At 48.2% G+C, this 25,456-nt stretch overlaps 1 protein-coding gene across 2 annotated transcripts in view; it reads left to right on the top strand.

Annotated features, from left to right (window-relative positions):
* The window catches only part of Kcna6 (potassium voltage-gated channel subfamily A member 6), a 41,239-nt gene extending 30,887 nt beyond the window's left edge, over window positions 1-10,352 (top strand). For both annotated transcript variants that reach the window (XM_063237724.1, XM_063237723.1), the window contains one exon: window positions 10,010-10,352. The gene's annotated coding sequence lies outside the window, so the exon portion shown is untranslated. The remainder of the gene's footprint in view (window positions 1-10,009) is intronic.
* Window positions 10,353-25,456: the final 15,104 nt, after the last annotated feature.

Below are 25,456 nucleotides of genomic sequence, written 5' to 3' on the forward strand. Positions count from 1 at the left end.
GAGTTGAACTCAGAAACTTAAGGGATAACTTCATTTGAAAGCTTATGATCTTAATAAATTGAATATTTATTAAAGTAATGTATGTTCTTTTTAGTCCTTTAGCATGTAAAAGTCACTTTGTGAATATGCACAGAAAAAGGATGGAAACATATTAATAACAATAATAGTCCTTGTTACTGGTAACTGAACAGCAGCATTGTGAGTCCTCACACTGTGGGGCTGCACATTATTATTTCTGTTCACCAGATGAGGTCACCAAGTAAGTAAAGGGCATAAAACCAGCTTTGTGTGACTCCAAAAGCAAAGTGTTTTCTTTGGGGTAGAAAGGACTTGAAATACTTTAGCATTTGTTTTGTTCTGAAGATTTCTGAAATGCATGGATTACAATGAGTATGTGTTTTGTATGATCAGAATTTACATCTTGAAAACTTATCATGGACGGTTGTAGAAGAAATCACCAGCTCTATTAGAGTTCCCACACTGTTCCTGAGTATATCATTCCTGAACGCTAGCTAGGGAGGGACACTGTGTTGTTTAATTTATATCTTGTGGGCAGATGATTAAGACATAGTGTGCTCTGAATGGTGAGTGAACCTTGAGAGAGAATGTCCTTTCAGCCTGCCCCAAATGCTATGTGCCATCACTCCACCTCTCCGGGAATGCACAGGCTCTGGGGACATATTGGAGAGGAACAGGACATTCTATGCCACTCGCAGAAGCAGTGGAATGGTTGGGAACAATGGTGTAGCCTAAATCTTGGAACCGTGACAAGAGCACCGCATACAGACAGGAGGGTCAAGTGGGTTGATGGCTCACCCTGGGGCCGGTGAGGAAGATCATGGACCTCCCCATAGATGTGGCACAGCTCAAGTTCTGGGCAATGGGGCCCATTGAAGATGTGGCCTCAGTAGCTGTAGGCAGAGACGATGAGGGACCAATGACAGATGTTAGGGCGATGCATGCAGGGAGATTCTCAAGTTTAACTGAATTACATTGCAGACGAAAAATTGGGACTCCTTTTCAATATCGTGATTTGTGTCTGAAGAGAAAGTAACTTAAAGGAAGTTATTCTTAACTCTTTGGGAAGAACTTTTAAAAACATTTAGTTCATCAAGTAGTTCTAGAAAAATGGAAAGAAAAATCAATTTAAACTTTTAGCATCAGTTCACCATTAAAGGGTTAATGTTGGATTTTCAGGTGATCCTTAACTGCACAGGGAGGGTAAACCAGAGAGAGGTGCTCAACACTAGTTCAGACTGAGAATCCCCTAGTGTCACGTGTGATGCTGAAGCTGAACTTTTGGCATGAGCTGATAAACAGTCATTCTCATGGTTGCCCTGTCTGCCAGCCAATATTGCCATCTGTAAATAATGATGTACGTGCAATATTTTGAACATTGTATTGTGTTTTGCCCTTGTTTTGTAAAAATGAAGGGAAATAGAGAAATTGACAAGATAAAGCATTGCGATACAACTATGTGTGGTGGTGCACACCAGGTGTGGTGGTGCATGCCAGGTGTGGTGGTTCATGCCCGTCATCTCAGCTCTTGAGAAGGCTGAGGCAGCAGGAGCACTGCAAGCTGAAGGCCAGCCTGGACTCCATACCCCGTCTCATTCCCCCTCCCCTATAAAATCAGCCAATATGAAAATGATTAGGTTTACATACAGCGCTGAATTGTTAACCTCAGTCAACTGTCCACTGGGAGCCCTCTGATTGAAGATGTGCTGAATCGTGACAGAAGAAAATGTGTTTAAAGATCATAGGTGAAGTGCTGGTGGTGTATCATCCATAACGATGTCTAAAAGGCAAAGTGTAAAGGAGGATTTTGTAATAGGCTCGGTTCACACTCCAGCAACACATTTGCCACTTAATCATTTACACACTTTACATCATGGTGACTGGTCCTGAAAATTTAGGGTAGAGATGAGACAGATGAAGAAATGTTGTTTAAACTCGAGCAACGTACATGAGTTTTCATAGTCATAAAACAGTGCTTCAAACAAACGACTCAGCATAGATTTACTGAGTTCCTATTGTGTGGTTGGCACTGGGGATATAATAATAAACAAAACAAATGATTTTTTCCTTCTATGGAGTGTACAACTGTGTGTGTGTGTGTGTGTGTGTGTGTGTGTGTGTCTGAGACACAGAGAAAGAGAGAGAGAGAGAGAGAGAGAGAGAGAGAGAGAGAGACAGAGGGAGAGATACAGAGACAGAGACAGCAAAACAGAGAGGTGGATTCAGATGTTAATCCAAGAATGTAGAATTGCAGCTGTGGTGTTACAAAGCGGCCAGTGTCTCAGAACTGCTATTGGAGCCTAACATGGGGGAATTTGTTTCCGTGATGTTTTGGTTGATATTTGAATGATAAGTAGGTGGTAAATAGTTAAAACAAGTAGAGGCAGAACTTCAGACAGAGGAGGCATCATGTCCGAAGGCCCTGTGGTGAGAGAAGCATGGATGAGGGCAGGAATAGAACCAGGTCTCTAGATTAGAGTTCTGATGTTAGCCTACAAATGATGGGATGCCATAATCAGGTTTTAAGTAGATACGGAAGGTAACGTGATCAGATTAGTGTTTGAAAATGTCAGTCTGGTCACAGGGCAGTGGGCTGCATGGATGCAGGTGGCCTGGGTATTCAGCTTTGCCAATGTCCCTGGGGAAGGTGATATGAGGGCAGTAGCAATGGAGATGGACAGAGGCGCAAGATTTGAGAGCTGTGGGGGGACATGAGGGCTTCCTCAAGACCCAGGGCTGGTGAGCTAGAGAGAAAAGGACAGAGGAGAGGAAGAGGACCGTGTCCAGGCACTCACAGTGCAGAGTTGCAGGTGTATCCATCTGGTTTGTTTTGCTGTAGCAAACACCTGACTCTGGGTGAAGAGGTTTATTTAGCTCATAGTTCAGGTGGGTGGAAGGTCCAAACAGTACGACACCAGAATCCAGGCGAGGACCCCATAACTCGTGCCATGACAAGAGGAAATAGAAATTGGGAACGCTGTGCACAGGAAGGGCCAGGCAGATGGCGTGGTTTTGCCCTGAAGCAGCCTGATTTTATGAGGCTGTCCCTAACCCATTCATGAGCGCAGAGCCTCTGTGAACAGGTAATCTTTAATCTTCTGTCAGCCCACAGCTCGTACAGTCTGTACCTCCCACGCCGCCACCCTGGGCTCCACGCTGCCAGCACAGGACACATTCACACCACATCCGGGCCATAGCAAGAGATAACCTGGCCACCACTTCCTTTTGGCATAGGAATGGAGAGTGATGGCGTGTGTGTATTGGGGGAGGTGAAAATAATGGGTGTGTTTTAAAATCACTTTAACTTTTATTTTATTAAAGTTTATTAAATTAACACACGCTTGTGGCTTGTGGCTTGAAAGGCCAAACAACAGGATGAGGCTGCTGAGGAAAATCCAAAGACCCTATCTTTCTTCTTCACCCAAATCCTCAGGACCCACTTTCAATTATTTGAACAGTTTGTTTGCTGGTATTTACCTGAGTTTTTCTCAGCCAAGAGTGTATTTGTTGTTGCATCTTGATTTGTTTTTATTTGACAAATCCTTGTGAAGTGCCTCCTGCGGGACACGCCATTGGATGCATGCAGCCCTGGGTGGATGAGACAGGGATACACCTAGTGAGCAGAATTCCCAGAGCTGCTGGGGCCCTCCCCGCAGCGGGGACAGAAGCAATTGTTTAAATGAAGACTTCAGCAGATTTAGTGTTTCTGTTTTAATATTTAGGTCTTTGATCCATGTAGACTTTAGTTTTGTGCATGGTGATAGGAATGGGTCTAGTTTCAGTCTTCAGCAATTGGAGATCCCATGTTTCCAACAGCATTTATTAAAGAGGCTATCCTTCCAGTGAACATGTTTAGCCCCTTTATCAAATATCAGGTGGCTGAGTGTCTTTGTAGTTGTATTTGCATCTTCTAATCTGTTCCATTGATCCTCAGGTCTATTTGATTGCCAGTACCATGCTGATATTATCACTGTAGCCTTGTAGTATAGTTTCAAGTCAGGAATTGAGATTCCTCCTGCTTTGTCCTTGTTGCCCAGAATTGCCTTTGCTATTCTTGGTCTCTTCTGTTTCCAAATGAATTTTAGCAGTGTTTTCTCTAGATCTATAAGGTATGTTGATGGTATTTTGATTGGGATTGTGCTGAATCTGTATAACAGTTTTGGGAGTATGGCCATTTTCACAAATAGTTCTTTCTAGCCAAGAGCAAGGAATATTCTTCCATTTTCTAGTATCCTCTTCAATCTCCTTTTTTTTTTTTTTAGCATAGTATAATTTTCATCATATAGGTCTTAAATTCTTGGTTAGGTTGATTCCTAAGTATCTCATTTTTTAAGATGCTATTGTGAAAAGCAATATTTCCATAATTTCTCTCTCAAGTGAGTTTTTTGTTTGTGTACAGGAATGCTATTGACTTTTGAGTGTTGACTTTGTATCCATCTACACTGATGAATTTATTTCCTGTAGTATTATTTTAATGGTTTTTTTGGATCTTCTATATAGAGTATCATGTCATCTGCAAATAGTGATAATTTAACTTTTTCCTTTCCTATCTTTATTTCTTTTATTTCTCTCTCTTGTCTGATTGCCCTGGCTAGTGTTTCTAGAACTATACTGAATAGCAGTGGTGATAGTGGACATCCTTGTCTTGTTCCTGATTTTAGGGTGAAAGCTTTCAGTTTTTATCCACTTAGTATAATGTTGGCTGTTGGACTGTCATAGATAATCTTTATGACACTGAGCTAGGCACTGTATATTCTGAGTTTCTGAAGGATTTTTATCATGAACAAGGCTGGACTTTATCGAAAGCTTTTTTTGTGTCTATTGAGATGACCATGTAAGACTTCAGCCGTCTCTCAGTGGCCACACCGGGCACCAGATGGTAAGTGGTACCACTGAGCTGCAGGGTGAGTGGTGGGTGGAGGAAGAAATGCAATGTGCAATAAAGAGGTGGAAGGTGGGGGGCATCCTGGCAGGACGGCATCCGAGCAAAACCCAGCGGAGAAGGGAGACCTTTTTGTCGGGGGAGGAGCACTCCAAGCCAAGAGAAAGTGAAGTCAGCACTTCAAGGGCCAGGGCCCTTCAGGGTGTGTGCAGGATGAATAGGAGCTCTTAGGGACCAGTTTAGAGGGGGTAGCAAGCTGTGTAGGTCCTTGTGGGGTTCTCAAAGGACCGTGAGTGATAGAACACTACCCCTCGTCTCTGTGGATGGAGCTGTGTGCCCTGTACCACTTTCTCCACTGCCCACGTTTCCTTTAAATCAGCACTGAGTGTTTATGTCATTATCAAGTTTCTGCATCATCAGGCAGTCTATTATGATAATGCTCCTTTAATTGCTCATAAATGTTTTGTTAATAATTGCCTCATTCTCTTCACCTGATTGATTTTCTGTGTTGTTATTTGTAATTTTTCTGAACTCTTCCGCAGAACTGGAACATTCTTCTACATATAGTTTTCCATGTGACCGAATGCCACCCCCCCAGCATCCCCAGTGTCTGCTTTCTCATCTCCCTGCAGAGCTGTCTGTCTGTCCTCCCGCACCATCTTGCCGGCTTTGCCCTAGCACAACTGTGTCCTGGGAATTCATTTCCCTTCTCTCCTCTGGGGGCTTTCTGTTTCCTTGAACTGTGTATTTCCCTCTTTCATAACATTTCTTTTTTGAGCAGGCAAAATCATCTCGCTGGCCTCTACGAGAGTAAAGAGAAAGTCTGGTTTGAGCTCAAGCCTCCCTTATAATTGAGTAGCTATAGAATTCCATGCTGGTGATCGTATTACAGTAGAATTTTGGAGACATTGCTTCTCTCCTAAGTCCCAGTCTTGCTGTGAGAAGCCAGTGCTTTCCTGATTCTTTGTATGTAACCCTTTCCCGCTCTGGAAGGATGAGGTTTTCCTGTCCTGCTGCTTGCATGCAGAGGTCTGTGTCTGGTGGGGAGGCGGCGGGCTCAGGGTTGCCAGCTTAGTAGAGAGGCTCTTTCAATTTGAACTTCAGATAAACCACAAGTGAGGTTGTTGATGTTTGGGCCACACTTACACTGAAAGACTACTTCCTATTTATCAGAAATTCAAATTTACTTAGGTTTCTGCTTGTTATTTTTTGTTGTTCTTGTGTGTTTTTGTTCAACTTGACAAATTTAGAAGCTGGAGTTTTCAACTTGCAGATCTGAGTCTTCCACTTTGGGGAAATTTTCACATATGATTTCTTTTCCTCTAAATTACTGTATTAGTTTAAATTTTAAAAGAACATATTTCAATAAGGCTTACAAGCAACAATCCTACCCTGCTTTCGTCTTCCCATCTTGATTTCTCCAGAAGTCCCTCTTTACTGTTTCATCTGCACTGGCCACTGTAACTTTCGATAACATACTTACATTTTTAAAAATTTTTCAAGGCTTAAAAAAGTTGACTTGCACTGTGGAAAATAAGAATTTAGCTTTTTTCACGCCACGCATCCTGCTTTCCACAGTATAGACAAGCATCCCATCACAGAGGCCTACTTACCCCACTAGATTGTAAATATCATGGTATTTATTAGCTCAGTATTTAGTTCCACTTTATTATGATTGGTAAAATATTGTTCCTCATTGAGCCACTGAGTGTACTGTGGCTATAATTATCTTTAATTTCCTGTACAGCTTTTTATTTGCCTCTGGATAGGCTAGAAACCTCCCTTTGTGTTGCTTTCCCCATGTCTGTCCCTACTCAAGCCCTGGAAGGACAGTGTAGTTGGGTGAGGTTCCTAGCAGCAGTGTGAATGTCCCCTACCACATGCAGACGCACCAGGCTAGCTGTCACCCCCATCCTCTCTTCCTGGGGACCCAGCGTCTGCTTGTGTCATGTAGCCTAAGCCCCATGGCAGGACTTCTGGCCCAAGACAGCCTCTTATTACCCCAGCTTTCCCTCCCTGCTCTGCTAAGAAACTACCTGCATGGATGAGTGTAGCATTTTAGGGTGATAATCCTTTTACTATCTTCCAGCTGCTAGTGATGCTTTTTGTAAGATTCAGTGCCATCAAGCCTAATTCTGAAATGTCACAGTGCGGTATAGGTCTCGTTTTAGTGTGGAAATGCATATTTTTGAATTCTTAAACATTTTTGTTATTTCTTTAAAAGTTTTCCATGCTTTTTGTCTATTTTCTTTTTTAGAACCATATTAATCAGACTGAATCTTCTAAGCTGGTTCTCAAGCATCCTATTTTTTTCTCTTTTCCAGTCCATTTTTTTCATGTTTTCTGGAAGATTTCCTCCATGTCATCCTCTACTGACATTTTTGTTTTAGCGATCATTTGTAATCTCCAAGAATTTCCTTTCTCTTCTATGAAAGTTCCTTTTTTATGGCAACCTGTTCTTCTTTCATTGATAGTCTTTCATTTATTAGAAGGTTTTTGATGTATTTAAAAGTATTCTGTTTCTGGAATTTCCCATTTCCTGTGAGTTTCTGTCTTCTGTTTTGACCTGACGAGGCTTTCCGGAGGTGTTTATATTATGAGCATAGTTGCTTATGTTCGAGAGTGAGGCACTCAGGAGCGGATGGGAAGCTCTGTGCCCGGGGGCCTTGCTGACTGATGAGCTCCTGCCGGGTGATGAAGCTGGGGTCTTCAGAGCTCAGTGCTCCACTTTCCCTTGGAACCCCTTGGTTTCTCTGGGGGAAGCAGTTCCCAGTTGCCTGCCTGATAGTATCCTGGGAGCAGAGCAGAGAAGGTGGCGACTGTCTTATCACTGACATGTAGGCTTCCACACAGCTTTTCACCTCCTATTTCCAGTGGGTCACCCCTGCCTGACGTGGTGCCAGCTCTTCCTGAGTCTGTAAACTTCCCGTGTTTGGCAGTGGTGGATGGGTAGCTGTGTGGCACTTCGCGGTTCTGCAGGACACTTAGAAGGGCAGTGGCTCACTGCACCAGCAGTGTTTAGTCCTGTTCCCAACCTTCCTGCTACTGTACTCAACAGCCCAACTCCAGAGCTTCTGTAGCTTTCCTGGGCAAATCAACAGGCACCGCAGTGCCATCTGCCACACTCGGGCTTTAAACCTCCCCCCCTCCCGTGTCCAGCACTGCCCCAGTGGCTTTCTATTATCTCCAAATTGGCTTTTCACTATTTTAATCTCTCTCTTGTCCTCATAACTTTGCTTGCACTTCTTTCTGTCAAAATTTGTTATTATTACTTTAATAAGGTTTCAGAAAAGAGCTCCCAAAATTTGTCTTTCAACATTTTCCTCTCTAAGTCAGATGGACATACCCAGGATACTTGCCTTGGGGTGAAGTGAAAATTATGGTGAATTTCTAACACATGGACATGTTTTTTGAAAATGTGTCATGGCTGGGCCATTGAGCAGCTTGGGCATCAAGCTCATAATGCATGGTTTATGTTTGCATGAGAATGGAGTCTTATGCAGACCCGTGCATTCGGGAGCTGTGTTCTCAAACTGTGTCAAACTCCTCATTTGCAAATGCGGAGCTGCTCATTTAGTCTTCTCCTCAGTCCTGTGCGTGGAAGGGTAATGAGTTTTCTGTTTATTTCTCTTTGAAGCATCACTCCCAATCTGATATATATATATTTTTAACCATTTTCCAAAGTGTTATCTTTCACTTTATGACTACTGGAATTTCACAAAGAAACAAAAGTTTTTAGTTGTTTGGTTTTGTTTTAAACAAAAATGAATAAGAATGATGATACAGAATTTCAAAATAAATAATAGGAGATTAACACTGGTTAATATATTGCGTATTGTTATCTAAAGTAAAAACTCTTTGCAGAAGTTATTACCCACGGATGCAGCCAGTGGGAAGCAACTGGGTGGTGGCCTCGTGCCTTGAGTGCTAGGTGATCAGTGAGGCTGATGACAAGGCAGACTGCTACCCCGGCACCCGGGCTCACATGGGGCTTTGCGTTAAGTTAATTCTTTAGTCAGATTGCAGTTTACACCAGCTTTTGGACCTTTGGGCTTGTTCCTAAATGAAATTAAGTCTTTTTTTTTATTTTATCAAGCATGGGTCTACTGCCCAGGCCTGACACTATCAGCAGGAATATTTCCTAATCTTCATAGCTCCAAAGTAGCTTCAAGAGCACCTGTCTCTTGGGGTTCAAGCTTGTAGTATACTTTGTCATTGTCATCCTTTTCTCATATGCAGAAACAGAAGTGGCAGGGACAGTCAATTTGGGTGTATTTAGAGGAAGGCTGGCTTGCCGTTCCAATACTCTCTGGAGGTCAGGGGACACGTGCATCCTGTCAAATGCATTGAGGATGATCATGAGGAGTTGAACTGCATGGTCCAGGCAGAGTAGAACCCATGGCACTGAGTTGCAAATCTCATCTACTTTCCTGTAGAAAGCAACTATATGCAGGCCATGAAGCTATAAGCCCAGCAGGAAGTCAGAGGAGAGGGGCCAGAGAGAGAGAGAGAGAGAGAGAGAGAGAGAGAGAGAGGATCAAGAAGGCTCAGGAAGGCTGCAGGACTCCGCTGGGCTTCCAGGATATGATGTAGGAATGTGCGAGGGAGAAAGACAGCATTATGGCAGGCGCAGTGAACAAGAAGCCAGGATGCCTGGCGGAGGGAGGAGTGTACCTGGCATCGTTGTAAGTATATGAGGTTGAGGGAAATGGTGGCTTAGGGGACCTTGGCAGGGGCTGGAGAACATGGATGGACACTTGGCTGGAAGTTGTGTGGCACAGAGCCTAAAAGGCAAATTGCTTGGATTTGATTCTTGGGGACCAGGGGACCATTACAGGTGGAGAATTAAGGCCAACAATATGTAAGACTTAAGCAGGCACAGCTTCAGACTGCATATGCTAATCAGGTGCCAGTGAGCTGCTGGGGTCTGAGTGGGTGGTCGAAGGATTGGTTTGAGAAAATCAGGGACAGGGCTGAGGACTGGGTGGAGCTCACCACACAAATGCCAGAAGAGCTGGGGAAAGAAACCAGAGCTCCCCTAGTGTTATGCCAGCGTGTTTCACCATTGTGTCGCTGACTCTTTTTCCTCTTGTTCTCATCCCCTGACAGGGACAGTGGTGTCTCAGTGACCCAAGCGGGGAGACCTGTACAGGCGTGTCCCACAGGAGTAGGACAGAGAAGGCTGGAGCCTTTCCTGTCACTGGAAGATGGGCCTCTCCTTGCGTGACTACACCTGACGCCTCCCTCAAGAAGCAATCGGGATGGAAAGGACAGAGCCCGGAGCCCCTGGAACTCAAGATGGGCAGGATGCTGGCGAGAAGCTGCAGGAGGGCAGCAGCAGCTGCTGGTGTGGCATGGGAGGATGGCGTTTCTAAAGCGTGCGGCTGTGCTGCAGGGCCTCCTGGCCGTGGGCTGGCTGTGGAGTAACAAATAAATAAATGGCAGAGTCTCAGAGGCTGTGTTACACTCGTGTCGGCAACAGCCGAGCCAAGCGGGCACAGGCCTGACCCCTCCCCAGGCGTTGCCAGTACGTGTGAGCACATGGAAGCCACGCCTGGAGCGCCGGGTACCTGATCTCCTTTTGCATGTTACCCGTAGACAGGCGACATTCTCCCAGGAGAAAGCAGGAGAGCCTACGTCTAGCCGTTGTGTGATTGCAAATACAGCTAATGTTCACATTTTATTACTTATTATTGCCGTAAAAGATGCATTGCCATGATTCCCTTTCAAAATACACCCCCAACACACCCTCTGGGCTCAATCATCCTTTCAGTCTTCCCACTTTCTGCAGCAATTCTGGAAGGCCTTTAAATATTTTTAGTTACATTGTACTGCCTGCCTCAATATCCTGAATCAACTCAAAATGTTTGCCTTTCCTGGTCATTTTGACTTTGAGTAAGCACCACAAGTCACATGGTACAAGATCTGGCGAATAAGGTGGATGATAGGATGAGTTTGTTCAAGGTGACAGGGGATGATTTTGAGGGAGAGGAATGGCAATGTGTCTTTTACTGTAATAAGTTTTTTAAAAATTAAATACTCACCATATGTTTTGGTAGCACCTTGTCTCTGCCTGGTTGACAGAACCAGGCAAATGCCAAGGTCAGGACTATCTTGCATGTGATTGCCCAAGGTCTAGGTGATACCATGCACAGGGCCCTGGGAACTTAGCAGGACTGTTCCAGAAGCCAGTGCTTTTATCTTCCTCTTCCTCTTCTTTTTTTTTGGGACAGTGTCTCATTGTGTAGTTCAGGATGGCCTCTAACTTGCAGTGATCCTCCTGCCTCAGCCTCCTTACTGCTGGGATTACAGGCATGCACCAACATACCCAGACGCAAGTTGCTCTTCCTGTAGCTGACAGCTGGCACCCTGTCCTGTCCGCAGTGCAGGGAGAGAGGCGATCCTTGCTTGGGAAGTCCCTCCAGAACCAGTGCTGTTCTCTTCCAGTATCACTGGGGGACGTCGCCACCACAGCTGTTCTTTCCAAATGTCCCACTCTGCGGGAATCATGTTCTCAACCACAGGACCACCTGGAGTCTAGCAGAGCCCCTGCCACAGTACTGTAGACGTCGGGTGAATCAGTGCCTGAGAGGATGAATGGATGAAGCATCGGCTTTGATTAGGGCCAGTGGCTGAAACACAGGCAGTAACTGAGTGCTTGCAGGCTGTAGATTAAAGGAAAGATGGTTCTTAAACATCCCCAACACACACACACACACACACACACACACACACACGGAGGCTCACCGTTTTCTCCACCAGACTTTCCTTCTGCAAAATAACCTTCCCTGACTTCCCCAAAAGGTTACCCTCTGAGTAACACATGTTTGTTGATTCACTCTACCAGTGTTCATTGAGTACCTACTATGCCTGAGCCTTTTTTGTAAGTGCCAGAAATTCAACTAATGAAGAAAAATAACAGAGAAGTTTAGGTTCTTGGGGGGGGGCAGATAAGAATACAATAGAAGAAAATCAAGAAAAAGGAGCTAGGGAATATAGTGTGTGTGAGTGTGTGTGTGCACGCATGTGTGTATGTGTGTGCACGCGTGTGTGTGTACAGGGGGAGAGAACAGCTTCTAACAGGGAAGACAGGAAAGACTGACCCAGAAGGTAGTATTTGAGTGAAGAATTGGGGTCACAGAGTGAACTATGCTGACATCTGGGGGAAAGAATTCACTCAGCGGGAATAGTTTGTGCAAAGGCCCTGGGGTGGGAGCATTGGCATCAGGTTCTAGAGCAGGGAGAAGGCTGTGTCACTGGAAGTAGGCAGAGACCAGCAGCAGTTGAGGCCAGAGAGCTGGCTGTGGAGGCTGAGGCAGGTCAGTGAGGGTCTGAGAGAACTTTGTTTTGAGTTGGATGGAAGCATTTCTTCAGGATTTTGAACAAAGAAATAATAAAATTGGACTTGAAAGGTAACAGATTACTCTTGAGGGCCATTTGAATAACCCAGCTGATAGCAGTTTGCTCCAGGCTGTCATAGTGGAGGCTGAGGAAGGGGACAGATTTTGGCCCTTTAGGGGGCACCGCAGGAGGAGTTGGGTTTAACATGTGAGAGAAGGACTAGAGGCCAGGAGCCCAAGGCTGTGACCTTGAGTGATGGCAGGAGAAAGACAGCTGAGCCTCGAACTGGGTGCTGGAGGCTGGATGCCTCCCTGCTATGCCCAGAGGCCAGACATCCCCTCCGGGACCTGCTGACCCTGGCCAGCTAAGCAGGCTTTTCCTTAGGTCTCAGAGCAGGTGGAGGCCCAGCTCCACTCCTCTCTCTGAAGCCCGGGGCCCCCATCTAGGGTGGGGTGCTTCTGGGTTTCCGTGACTCATTCTCCGTCTCTCACCTCTGCTGCACACATCCACCCCCAGATCGCACTCCCTGCCCCTGCACACTGCTCTCCCCTCCCCTGGCTCACACCGGAGCTGAACAAGGCTGCCCTTGGCTAAGTGGCAGAGCACCCATCGGTGGGGTAACCAGGGCTGCCTCCCATTGCCACAGCCGCCGAGGTCTCCTGGGAGGCCCTCTCTGTTCAGCCCACTCCTGGGAGCTCTGGGGACAAGGCTGGCCCCGACTGTAGCCAGGAAGTGAGGGCAGAGTATTGTTACCTGTGGAGGAAGCCACAGCAGCAGGGGAAGCAGGAGACGGAGATACTGAGGCAAAGAACCGCGGGTGAGGGAAAGGTGGGTGTGTGGGCATCAGAAGAGCCAGAGTCTTCGCGGGGAAAAGCAGAGGAATCGGAGGCTGAGAGTGTTTCCATGGCAGATTCAGGTGAGGGGACAAGGCCTCTATCCAAGTGGATGGATGGATGGATGGATGGATGGATGGATGGATGGATGGAGAAGGGCTGGTGTCACCAGCTGTCCTTGCTCTCTGCTCTTTGTCTGTCTTTGGATCACACGATTCCAGGGATGGAATTGTCTTTGTTTTCAGGCTGAGATAGAGAACCAGTTTACTAGGCTAGTCTTGAGTGCCTCAGCTAGCATTAGAAAGGTGCTGTTTCCTGGCCTCGCATGCTCAGTTTATGACCATCGAAGGGGAACCTCAGTGCTGTTCCTCTGTGTGGCAGCCACAGTGTGACAGAGGGGGAAAAGGGCTTTTGCTGAGATTTGGGAGATCAGAGGCCAGAGCTGGCCCTGCACTAGCTCACCATGCGGTGCATGTCAAGACTTCACTTCCTATTCCTAGTCAGCAGCCTGCACAGTGGGGAACTGGATCAGAGGTCTTCAGTGTCTCTTCTTATCTGAGATTTGTGATTCCCTCCTGTGAACAACCCACGGCACACAGTGGGAAGCGGCAATCCTTGGTTCTTGCCTAGGAGATTCATGTTGGTTCAGTCCTTGTTAAGCGTCTGTTCTCTGTGGCAGGAAGTTATGATAACCAGGTGACTTTAGCTGCTGTTACTATTAGCTACTGGATTCTTCCAGGTATCCAGGCAGATCTGGCAGGTTTGTGGATTATGAGTGACATGCAGTTTCTTTTTCTTTTTTCTTTCTTTCTTTTTTTTTTTGTCTTTTTCCTTTTTATCGGTACCAGGGATCAAACTAATGACTGCCTGCTTTCAAGGCAGGCGCTTATGCCGCTGAGCTAAATCCCCAGCCCCAACATGCGGTTTCTATGGTGATTGAGGGTAGAGTGCTTACTGGCTAGCAGTGAGCCAGGGAGGGGTTCACCATTATTATTACTATTCACATTGTACAGTGGGCTGGTTAGCTTCACTCTCACAGGGCTGCCTGGTCAAGTCAATAGCTCTGATTGAACCTGGAACCTGGAGTCTTCGGATTAAAGTTTCCTTTTCTCTTGGCTCCCTTTCAGAATGTACAGCCTACCACAATGATCAGGACAGAGTGGAGGAGATCAGGATGAAGTGGCCCTCAGGACACAGGGTGGTCAGGCTGTGGCAAGTGCTTGCTATCAGACTCCATGCACATGGGGAAGGCAGTGAGCATGCTGGTAGCTTCCTCTTAGGTGAGCCACAGAGCTAATTTTAGCAGTGGCTAAGGAGTCAGAGGGTTTAGAGCAGGGTTCCCCAGCTCCTATGGCATGGATCAGTCCTGGGAGTCTGGAATCAGGCAGCACAGCAGAAGATGAACAGGGTTTCTGTTTAAAGCTCTCCCCTTCACTGTGTTACTGCCCAAGCTCCGCCTCCTGGCAGGTCAGCAGCGGCATTAGGTTCTCATAGGAGCAGAGTCCTACTGTAACTGTGCATAGGAGGGAGCTAGGCTTTGAGCTTCTTTGAATCCTCCAGAGACACCAGCTGCATGGAAAAATTGTCTTTCATTAAAGTTAACCTTGCTGTCAAAAAGCCTGTGGACCAGCAGTGGTTTAGAGCATTGCAGAGATAAGCAATCAGTTGTCAACCTGCACACCACACCTTGTAACAGAGGACAGCAAACCCCAGAGAGTAGCAGTGACTTCTTACAGTGTGGTGGTGGCTGGGAGACCCGCTGGGCAGGGCATTAGCATTATCCTGTTTTCTCCATTGGGAGAGCAGGGGCAATCATCTCTGTGGCTTCCCTGGGCCAAGTGTGATGGACAAAGCCAAACAGTCTCCTGTAGAAATTGAATGCATTACCCAAGTGATGTGTGTGAGAATCTCTAGGATGCACACATCAGAGCTTTGGCCTATCCTGTCCTTCAGGTCCCTTCCTATCTTGTTCGAGATCAGAGCCATTCTCAACTCCTGATAACGCACTAGATTTCTGACAACCACTAGAGGGAGCCACCAGCACTCTAATTCTTCAGAACAGCCCTTGGGTGAGTTCTGGGCATCCTGGAAGGACCACGGGCAAATCTCTGCAGTGCAAACCTTCTGCACTGCCCTGTCTCTGGGCTGTGTTGTTGCCTTTCCTGCCAGAGAGGCATGGTGGCTGCTTAGTGACAGATGGGACATCTCAGAGTGTCATGCGCAATAGGAAAAACAGCTCTTCTGAGATCTGTGCAGGTGTGGGGGTAGCCAAGACTTTAAGGTTCCTGGTCCTCCAGCTGGTATAAGCAAAGGGTCTTGCCTGATGGTGTCTGCAGTCTCCTGAAGAGGGCAGGACATTGCCTTGGAAACTCATCTGACGCCATGGGGACTTTGGTCCAGTTTGATCCCTGTGGAGGGAATTGTCCATAGAGACAAGGAGATGATGCAGGCCCAAGATCAGGTATCTTCTGGAGAAATGATTTTCCAGTTAGTCACAGAGATTTGCTGGAATCCTAGGATCAGCCTGGGTTATTTAGAATTTCTACATGGTAACTGGACCTTGAGGTAGGAGAGGGCACATACAAAGGTGACCTTGTTTGCAACTTTTCTCTGTCCAGTGCAAGTCTTTGCCTCTGAGCCTGTTTTCTTCTTTCAAGTAAGGAATTGAGTCAAGTGATCGCTAAGATCCTTTGTGCAACAGATAGCAGCAGCATTCAGTTCGCACTCTGACATTGTGACTCAGTGGCCACAGCTTCCTGTGTTTCCGTTGGGAGCATATTAAAAGTGATTCCTTTCCCTCATATAAGCATCTTTAAAAAATAAAATTAGATGGAAGCTGGGTGTGGTGGTCCATGCCAGTAATCCCAGCACTCTGGGAGGCTGAGGTGGAAGAAGCACAAATTCAAACCAACCTGGGTGACTCAGCGATTTATGAGACCCTGTCGAAAAGAGCCAGGGAGGTAGCTCAGAGCTATGGCCCCATGTTCAGTCCTCAGTGGCACCAGAGGAGTGAATGAATAAATGCATGAACCTGGACTGGGCTCTTGGAACCAGTCAACTCAACCCAATGGCCAAGAGCTCTCTGTGCTTAGCAGGGTTAAAAACAGTGGACACATTTTCAGAGCAATGGGTGGAAAGGCAAAAGCGGGGTCAACAGTGCTGCTCCCTCTGTCCATAGCCCTTTGCCCGCTGTCCATTTTCTTTCCTGGGCCAGGGCACTCTGGATGGATTCGGTGGTCATGGTGCTCACTGCTGCAGGGTCCTCTCGACTTCTAATTTTTATTCTCTTTCCCTTGCAAGCTGGGTTTTGCAAAGAAGGAAGGCAGCTGACCTTGGGAATAGCAGAGGGATGCTCTGGGAAGTCCTTGAGAAGGTGCTCTTTATTCTAGTCAGTTGGTTACTGTTATTGCTATTAATGCTGAATGAAATAAGAAGCAAGTGTCTTTCAGTGTCTTTTGGTCAGGTTTTCTGTCGTCCAACCAGGTTTCCTGAGATTAATAGAAACAAGATTCCAGGGATGCATGGTCTGGGGTAGTCTTACCCATTTTTCACCATGGATCAAAGTCATCCCGAGAGCTTGGTAAAATATGGATCCCTGGACTCAGCCCCAGATGCTCGTGAGGAGGTAGGTGTGAGGAGGGGCGAAGCATGTACACCCAGGCCATGCCAGAGCCCATGCTACAGAGCTGGGGTCACATTGTGTACGAACACCCTGGAAGACATCAGGTCGTCGTTTAAATTCAGCACAGTGATCTGTGCAATAGTTGGGTTTTTCTGAGCTCATTAGGCTACAGTCAACGACATAGATGCAAGTGTAAAAATCTCCAAGGAGACAGGAGAGTGTGGTTGTAACTAAACTCTTAGCTAGTTACTGCGAGCATCCCCAGTCAGCGCTGTGAGCCTATGGCCACTAGGAGGAGCTGTGGCTATTTCGCTGCAAACCTGAGGGTATTGCAGAGGAAAAGTACTGCGGACCATGCCAGGCCTTTGAGACCATCGGCTGCGGCACTGCTGTACGGCGGAGCCTCGGGCACCGCTGCAATCTGGCGGTGCCCAGAAGTCATTGGATTCGCGGGCGTGGCGAGGCGAGGACAGTTTATTTCCCAGGGCGTTTGGCTTTCCTTCGTTCTCAAAGTGCATCGCATCAATCCCGTTGCACAGTACATGAGTGTCAGAAGCAGCCAGGAAGTCCCCGAGCCACCTTGCAGATAAAGTCGGGGCAGAGGAGAGGGGAGAGAGAAGCAGCTGGAGCAGGGTGACGGGAGAAAACTGGACCATACTGTGTTCCACTCTGGGAACTGGGAGGGATGACAGCCGGGGAGCACCGCGGGCCTCTGAGATCTCAGCGAACCCCGAGGAGGGTCATGCTCCCTGGGGAGGGAAAGGCCCAGGAGTTCTTCAAGGAGATAAAGGCCTAGTGGATAGACCTCAAGGATAAGGACGCAAGTCGATCAGATCAAGGGCCCTGGAGCCTAGACTGCCTCCTGTCTCCATGGTGCACCTGCGCACTGATCTCCCAAGGCGGATCACGCCGGAGCATCGAGGAGGGCAGAGAAGCATAGCAGTGCCTGGGAAGACCTGGGCAGACCTGGGCCCTGATGCTCCTGGACCATTCTGCCTCTCAGCAGACATTGAGCCTGAGCTGCCTGCAGCATGCATGAGCTTCAGAAATGGCTGAAGCTCCCCCAAATTACCTGAAAGGGAATTAGATTTCAGTTGCTGAAAACCTCTTCTTTCCTTTCTTGGCGTAAGTGTGGCCATCCCAGTGGTTTGGGAGAGATGTGAATGAATCTAGGTACATCTGGATGTGTGGGATATGTGGTGAGCTGGCTGTGTTCCATGAACCCTAATTTATGTGAGATACCAATCTCCATGGATTGTGCGGGTGTCTTTGTGTCCAGTTGGGTGCACAACCTCCAGGGCAATGATGATAACAAAGCAGGGGCTGGGGATTTAGCTCAGCGGCATAAAGCGCCTGCCTTGCAAGCAGGCAGTCGTGAGTTTGATCCCTGGTACCGATAAAAAGGAAAAAGATAAAAACAAAACAAAAAGCATTAGCTGTGAAACATAGCTTGGGGGTGCAGTGCGCATGCCACACCCTTCTTAAAGGAGCCTCTGCTCGCTACCCTCGAGGAGCTTGTTGGCCTCCTGGGCCCCTGTGCCAACACTGTGTGCCAAGCACTTGTGCAGTCAGTGCCCAGGACCACTTAGCTTGGGCAGAGCCTTTCTGTCCCCCGCAACCTGAGGTTTCTGCAGCTCACAGGAGTAGTTTTCATACTTGTGCGTGAGCAGATTTCTTCTTTTTATGGTTATAAATGAAAAAGTGTGTGTGTGCGTATGCAGTGTGTATGTATACATGTGTGTATATGTATATATGTGTTTGTGTCTGCCCATGTGTATGCATGTGTGTATATTTGTGTTTGTGCACATGTATATATGTGAGCACACATGTACAGGGTACATATGCACATGTGCATATGTAGATGCTTGTGTGTATATTTGTGAATGAGTGTGTGTATATGTGTCATGTCTGTGTGTACGTGCGTGGGTTCAGAATCTATCAGCTCCCACCCCAAGCAAATTCACTGAAGCAGTTTTGGAAAGCAAAACCAAGTCCTTCTGCTGTTTGTCTCCCAGACAGCCCTCTTCAATGCTGGCCACAGAGATCTCCCACAGGAGATCACAGGCGTCTCGCGGCCCCCTCTAGTGTCGATTTCTAAAGAGCCCTTGGCCTCTGCTCGGCGCAGGTTCCCAGTTCGGCCACACACAGCAGCTCCCTGGCTTCTTGGCCAGCTTTGCTGTCTGGACACAGTACTGGAACTGGTCCTGGGTACCCACCATCAGGCTACCTGACACGCCTCACCCCCACTCCAGGGCCTCTGCCCCTTCCACCTCGGGGCTCCAGTCTACTCAGGCATCTGCTGTTCCCCACTGCTTGTCCTGGTTCTGCCTGGGAACTTGGACCAGAAAGGTGCAGTGCTGGAATGCAGCAAAGAGACACCAGTGAGCCCACAGACTGCCACTGCTGCCATTGGGCTCCGTCCCCGTCCTTGAAGGACCCCCTGTTCCCCCTCACCGTCCCTGTGCTGTGAGTGACCTGGAACATCAGCGACAGGAAAGTCACTGCTCCGGCTGAATTTTGCTGCAGTTTCTTCTTTTCTCCCCTAGATGCTGAGAGCTATTTTTAGCCCAGGACTTTTTTTTTGCAGGGGATCCACAGTCTATTTTTAAAGCCCTTACGGAGGCCGAATCATCCAGTGTTTCTCGCAGGGACCTCAGAGAGAGTAAGGTGGGAGATGCTGGAACCACGGGGTGGGGGCGCAAGCTCACAGATAAGGAGCAGTCAGGAAAACCTGAGGGAGGCTGGGGGAAGGGGGGTCCCTGGGGTGGAGGGCAGGGATCTCAGTCATGCCAGGGCTGCAGGAAGAAACCACATGCCCCACCCTCACCCAGTGCTTTAGGGCCAGCGCAGCCCCAATGCCATCGTCCCAGCAGCTGCAGTGACATTGCCTTTGGATGTGGCCCTTGGTTTAATCTGCTGTATGTGCCTTTCCTTTTCCTGAATTCCTGCCCTCAGATACCTTCCCCGCCCCCTTTCCGTGGCTCTCATGTGTAGGAGGAAAGTGAGTTGTGGGTGCTTTTGGACAACGCAGTGGGATAAGCCAGCTGGAAGTGAACCAAACTGAAGTCTGGAGGGAGGAGAGGGGTGTGGGGTTCCGGGGTACCTGAGGTTTGTGGGGGCTGGGAGAAGAGAGGAATCACAGCAGGAAATGAGGAAAATATCCTTACAACAGCTCAGGGAGAAACAGGAGAGAGCCTCCTGACCTCAGCCCCTTCCTGCTGCTGTGCCTGGTCCTCAGCCCCTCACTCCAGGGCCTGTGCATCAGAGGGCAGGGGTCACAAGACCACACAGAGCAAGTCGGGACAGGGACGTGAGTGGAAAATTCCAGACGGAGTTGCTGGAAATTCCACTGAGCAGAGCAAAAACTCCTCTCATCTGCACTGGATACACAGAGAAGGAACGGAGGGGGCACCCTCGATGGAAGCCCAGCAGTCACCCAACAGCTCAGCCTCATGTTCCTCTCCTTCCTCTCTCTTTGTAGGACTTTGTCCCTCAGACCATGGTCTGGTGCTGTCCTGAAAATGACCAGGGCTCTGGGTGCCACCACGTCCCTCCAGGTCCACTTCCTTTTTCTAGTGCAGGAGGTGGTTGGGGAGGCAGTCTGGAGCTCTCGGCCAGAGGCAGGTCATCAGAGGGCTGGCCCTGTGGTCCTGCTGTCACGGCAAGACCTGGAAGAGGCCACCCTCCTTGTGAGGAAGCTGGTGAAGACCAAGCTCTTACAGCACGGCCTCTATCAGCTGCTGGGGAAGGGGTTGGAGCACTATGTGCTGGTAATACGGCCCTCGCCACATCCTCCAATAGCCTCTGCCATTCTCTGTGCAGAGCTTTGCCAAACCCTCTCTTGTTACTGTCAGGACCTTGAGACTCCAGGGCCCCAGCACTGCCTGCGCTGTGGAGGCTCTGGCCTCACCAGCAGTCACTCTGATGGGAAGGCCTGTCCTGGCCACTTTGTTTACAGCTGTTATCTCCCTGTCTGTGCCTTGCCCACCCCCTGTTTATCTTGGGGTTATCACTGTCTGATAAACCATCTGTCTTGCCCCCATGGTTGGTTAACTGTCTCCTGCATTACATTCCACAAGGAGAGGGATGTGTCTGCATCGTTCATAATTAAATCCATACATTAAGCACCAAATGTATATCCGTTGAATGAATTAATGAAGCCAATGAAGCCATATATTGGAATTCCCAGGGAGGCTTTCTCTGGATTTCAGTAGACTCTGCAATTCCGCAGAGAATTCAAAGAGGCTGTGGTATGGTGAAATGTGTAGTTGGTCTTGCCCCCTTTTCTTGGCATCTGTATCAATTACAACGTCATTTATAATTACCCAGGGAAATGAACTTACTGTCCTGAATTCTGTGGGCCACTTTGGCAAATAAAACCTGGGGTTGTTCGAACTGCACTGTATAAGCACGGGTGAAAGACCTTGGGGCTTGTGACTCTGCAGCAGAATGGGTGACAAGTCTCAGGACTGAGCCCCAGCCTGAGGTCTGCCGCTCTCCAGGGCATCATGTCAGAACTGAGGGGAAGTAGCGGGCTCCGGCTGGTGTCCTTGCCGCAGAGCTGTTTGCTTGCTGCCAGGGAGTGACCCCACACACTCTGAAGTCACAGAGGTCTTCCGTGTCGAGTGTGGAGATGGGAGAGTAGAAGAGAAGCGGCAGGCTCTTCCCATCTCACACAACTTGCAGGTCAGGCCAGGCCTCAGGATGACGAGCAGTTTGGAAGCTGAGTGGACAGTACAGGAAAGGGAGGGAGAGACCCCCAGATCCAAACCGCACACTTCTGCAGAAGAGGGCATGTGAAGCTCACAGGGGAAGTAACTTGCCTAGAGTCACACAGATCAATGAGTGACAGGTGGAAACCTAGTTCCCTGTTCTTGGGACACAAGCCCAAGTGGCTGCAGGCCGCCCTGCTAGAAATACAGGAAAGCATCAGGCTCTCTCCCAGGTGGGAGGCAGAGCCTTCTCCATGCAGTAGGATTGTCCTCCAGTGTGAAGAGTGACCAGGCCCCTGGCCGCAGAGGATCCTGGGATGCTGTGCAGGAATCTGCCGATCTGGAAATGTCTCCTCTGTGTGCAGTGGAGAAACCAAGTCGGTAAGGACAGACACTTGGCTGTGGAGTGGTACTGAGGGTTGCATCTCCTTTCACCTAGGGAATTAGTGTTCTCTTCAGATGTAGTTTGAGGTGTGATAGTGGTGACTTTCTACTCCTGGAGAGGTCCCCATGGAAAGTCAGTGGGCTCTAGTCATCAGGGCACAGTGTCAGTTCAGACAGGGACTTTTGCTGGAAGCACTCTCCTCTGGATGCTTCAGGGGAAGCCCCTTCCACCAGGTGAACACAGAGCACCCAGGGCTCCTATCCAGGCCCAAGGCCTGGTCGGTCAATGGCAGGGTGGAGTTTGAGGGATGCTGTGCCCAGGTGTCAGCACAGTTCTAGATCTGTAAGGTTGAGGGCTACCCTGGGTACGTGTACCACCCCAGTGGAGGCAAAGCCTGTGGTCCCTCCTGGGCTCAGCTTCTCTATGTTTCAGAAGGAAATTATTTTTGCCCCCAGCCTCCTAAAATGTTTTGAGCATCCCCAAGTCACCTCATGTACCCTAGGAACTCGCCCTGGCTGCTAATGCTTAGGTCACTGCTGCTTTTCACTTGTTTCTCTGGGATGACAGTCCCAGAGCCTCCTAATGCTCTGTAGTCTTGCTTCTGGGGAGCAGTTCTCTCATCCCAGCTTTGGGCCGCAGGCACCTTGATCGGAAGGCAGACCTCATCCAATCATTTCTGTCTCTCAGCCCCACTCCGTCTCCCGCTCTCTGCCAATCAGGTGCGGATAACAGTGGGTGCAGGACCAGATGCCATCCTCCAGACCCGATTCCCACTCAGGCTGGGCAGTTGCTCCAGCTGGGGAGTACGTCCAGCCCTGGGATCAGCTTATTCCCAGAAGTCTTGTACAAGCCACAGGCATGGTTGGATTCTCCCTCTTACATTTCCTTTCCCTATGTGCAGATGAATCTGAGTTTGCAATAAACTCAGTTTGGGTCTGAGAGGATGCTGAGAAATGCGTTAAACTGGGGAGGGAGCTGACAGGCCAAGGAGAGGGACAGACACACAGCAGGCCACTGCTGCTCAGGGGGGCTGTACTAGTACTGCAGTAAAACAGAGAAGTTTCTAATGCTCACAGCACCTCTTTTTTTTTGTATTAGAGATTGAAGTCACATCATGCTTGCCAGGCAGGTGCTGGTACAGCTTGTACAGCTGAGCTAAATCCCCAGCCCCTAAGCACATCTGCTTTTCACCAGATTGTGTCTCCAACCTGCAGGTCTCCTACACTCCTGCTGGCCCTGCCAAGATCTGGGGAACAATGGTTCAGGCCACATGAGCATCAGGTTGGAAAACCCACAGCTTCTGGAAGGAGATTCACCCAGGAAATGACTTGTAGCTGGAGATGGCACATTGCAAGGGGAAAGAGCCCAGACCAAGTCTCACTTGAGGAAATTTCCTTCTGCCTCTGTATGTTCCTTGTGTACTTTTCTTGTATGGCTACTAGTTTATTTATCTGACTGTCGTGTGGGGTTTTTACTGGGGACTTGGACAGTCAAAACTATTAAGGAGGCTATAAGAGTCCTTAAAGTCACTCCTATCAGTATTGGGGAACAAGGCAGAGTGGCATTGACTTCTCCCTAGGGAGAGTGCTGTTCTAAAGATATTTTCACTATGGGTTGAAGAACCTGGAGTGCAAAGCAAGGGCCACACTTATACTTAACCTGGCAGTGGCAATGCTGATAGGTAAATAATGAGAGCGGTGTGGTCTAGGAGATCAGCTGATGCTTACTGAATGCTAACTTTGCACTGGGCCCTTGGCATTTAATTCACAAAGTAACCCCATGAGACAGTGCTACTTGTATTTCTGCTATGCAAATGAGACAGGTGGGACTCCATAAGATTAAGTGATGCGCTCAGGGTTACAGACCAGTTGAGTGGTAGAAGTGAGCATCCTTATAGGAGGAGGTCTGCTTCCAGATCCTCTGTCCTTAAGCAATGCCTTCTATCATGCCATCAATTCCTGGTTGGCACTCATGCATCCCAGATCTTGACTCCAGAAAATGGATTCAACTCTGTCTCAAAAGACAAAAGTGCTTGTATTCCATAAACAGGGCATGGGCACTGAGCAGGCAATTTAGAGAGACGTCCAGGATATCATGTCTGGAAACCAGCTTCAGAATTTGTGACTGAGAGGCCGTGGTCCATGAAGAAGTGGAAGGAGAGAACGAGACAGGCTGTGTGAAGCAAGGAAGGAGGGTTTGATTGTTTTATGTAGGGAGCCATCAAAGGTTTTAAAGGAGAGAAATGGCAAGACTACCTTTGCATTTTAAGAAGGTAACTGCAGTGATGCCGCCTGGCTAGGGTGATTCTGTCTACACTCCTCATGTTACACCATCCCCAGTTCCCCACAGTGCCTGCAGGAGAGTCCTCTGTTTACCCAGCAGCAAGTTGAGACTAGTGTTGAGTCTCTGTCATTTCGGGTTTCTGAAGCACTCAGAGACAAATGCTGAACAACCGACCCTCCCGGGAAGAAAAAGCCCTAGTTTGGAGCATTTGCAAATCCCTACTGTAAGTTCTCCCACTATGGCCTATTTTGAGGCACCAACATCATGTCAACAGGGTTGGAAAATTCCTGGAAGTGCAAAGTGGCATTCTAGTAAGCCAGTAGGCACTGGCTGCAACGCACCTCTGCTCACAGCCTGCACGGGCCCCAGCTGGGTTCCTGCAGCACAGAGACCCAGGGATGGAGTCAGTATGGGAAATGGTGCTCTGGCTCCCAGGCCTCATGCTTCAAGAGATGCAAATCAGGAAAGCGAAGTCTAATCCCTGGCTGTTCCCTTTAGAAAGTGATAGCAGAATTGTCCTCTGGCTTTCAAGGAAAATGTGCCAGCCTCAACCTTCTATGACATCTGGAGGGATTGTGCTTTGATCATTTTTAATCATGCATATGAATCCCCACTAGTGATGGAAGGAGTGTGGGATGCAAGGCCCAGGAGTCAGGAAGAAGGTAATAGATCACTCCCCAACACCCACGATGTTCTTACTCATTTGCTCTTCTATCCTGTCATTCAGCTGACATAAATCAGGAGTCCAGACGTGGAGGTTATCAGTGAGGCTGGTTGGTAGAGGATTCGGAAGCAGTTGACCAGTAAGACAAGAGTTTAACAGTCAAAAGTTACTGGAGTTTCAGAGCCAACAGATGAGAAGTTCAAGACGAGAGGGAGGCGGAAGGTGCTCAGCCCAGTGGGCACAGAGCATGCTCCAAGGACTGATGCTGTCTGTTCTTGCCACTGGGTTCCTGTCTACCTTTTGTTGGGACAAAACATAATATCACATCGGGGGCTTCATAGAGTGAGTTGCAGGTAAAGGGAGAAATTCACACTTGCAGAAAGATCCTGGCACCTACAAGGCTTTACATGAGATTTTTCACATGTATTTTTTAAATCCCTAGTGATAAGGAGAGAATCCTGCCTCATCCCATTACTGGTTTGAGAAAACTGTCACTCAGAGAGGTTATGTGACTTGCCCACGTTCACATGTCAGTGAGTGGCAAGACCCAGGGGTATAAGCAGATAGTGTCTGAATACAGACATGAAATTAGCAGCTGGATCAGTGTACTGTCTCCCTGTGTGTCAGGGATCTCTGGCTGCTGATGGGCTGGGATTGGCAAAGCAGAATACTGTTTTTAGTCTCCTCTGCTACCAAGGGCACAGTGTCCACTCCCT

Source organism: Cavia porcellus, unplaced genomic scaffold, assembly GCF_034190915.1.
Source record: "Cavia porcellus strain 051 isolate PalLab524CR breed Dunkin Hartley unplaced genomic scaffold, mCavPor4.1 scaffold_27, whole genome shotgun sequence".
Classification (NCBI taxonomy): Eukaryota; Metazoa; Chordata; class Mammalia; order Rodentia; family Caviidae; genus Cavia; species Cavia porcellus.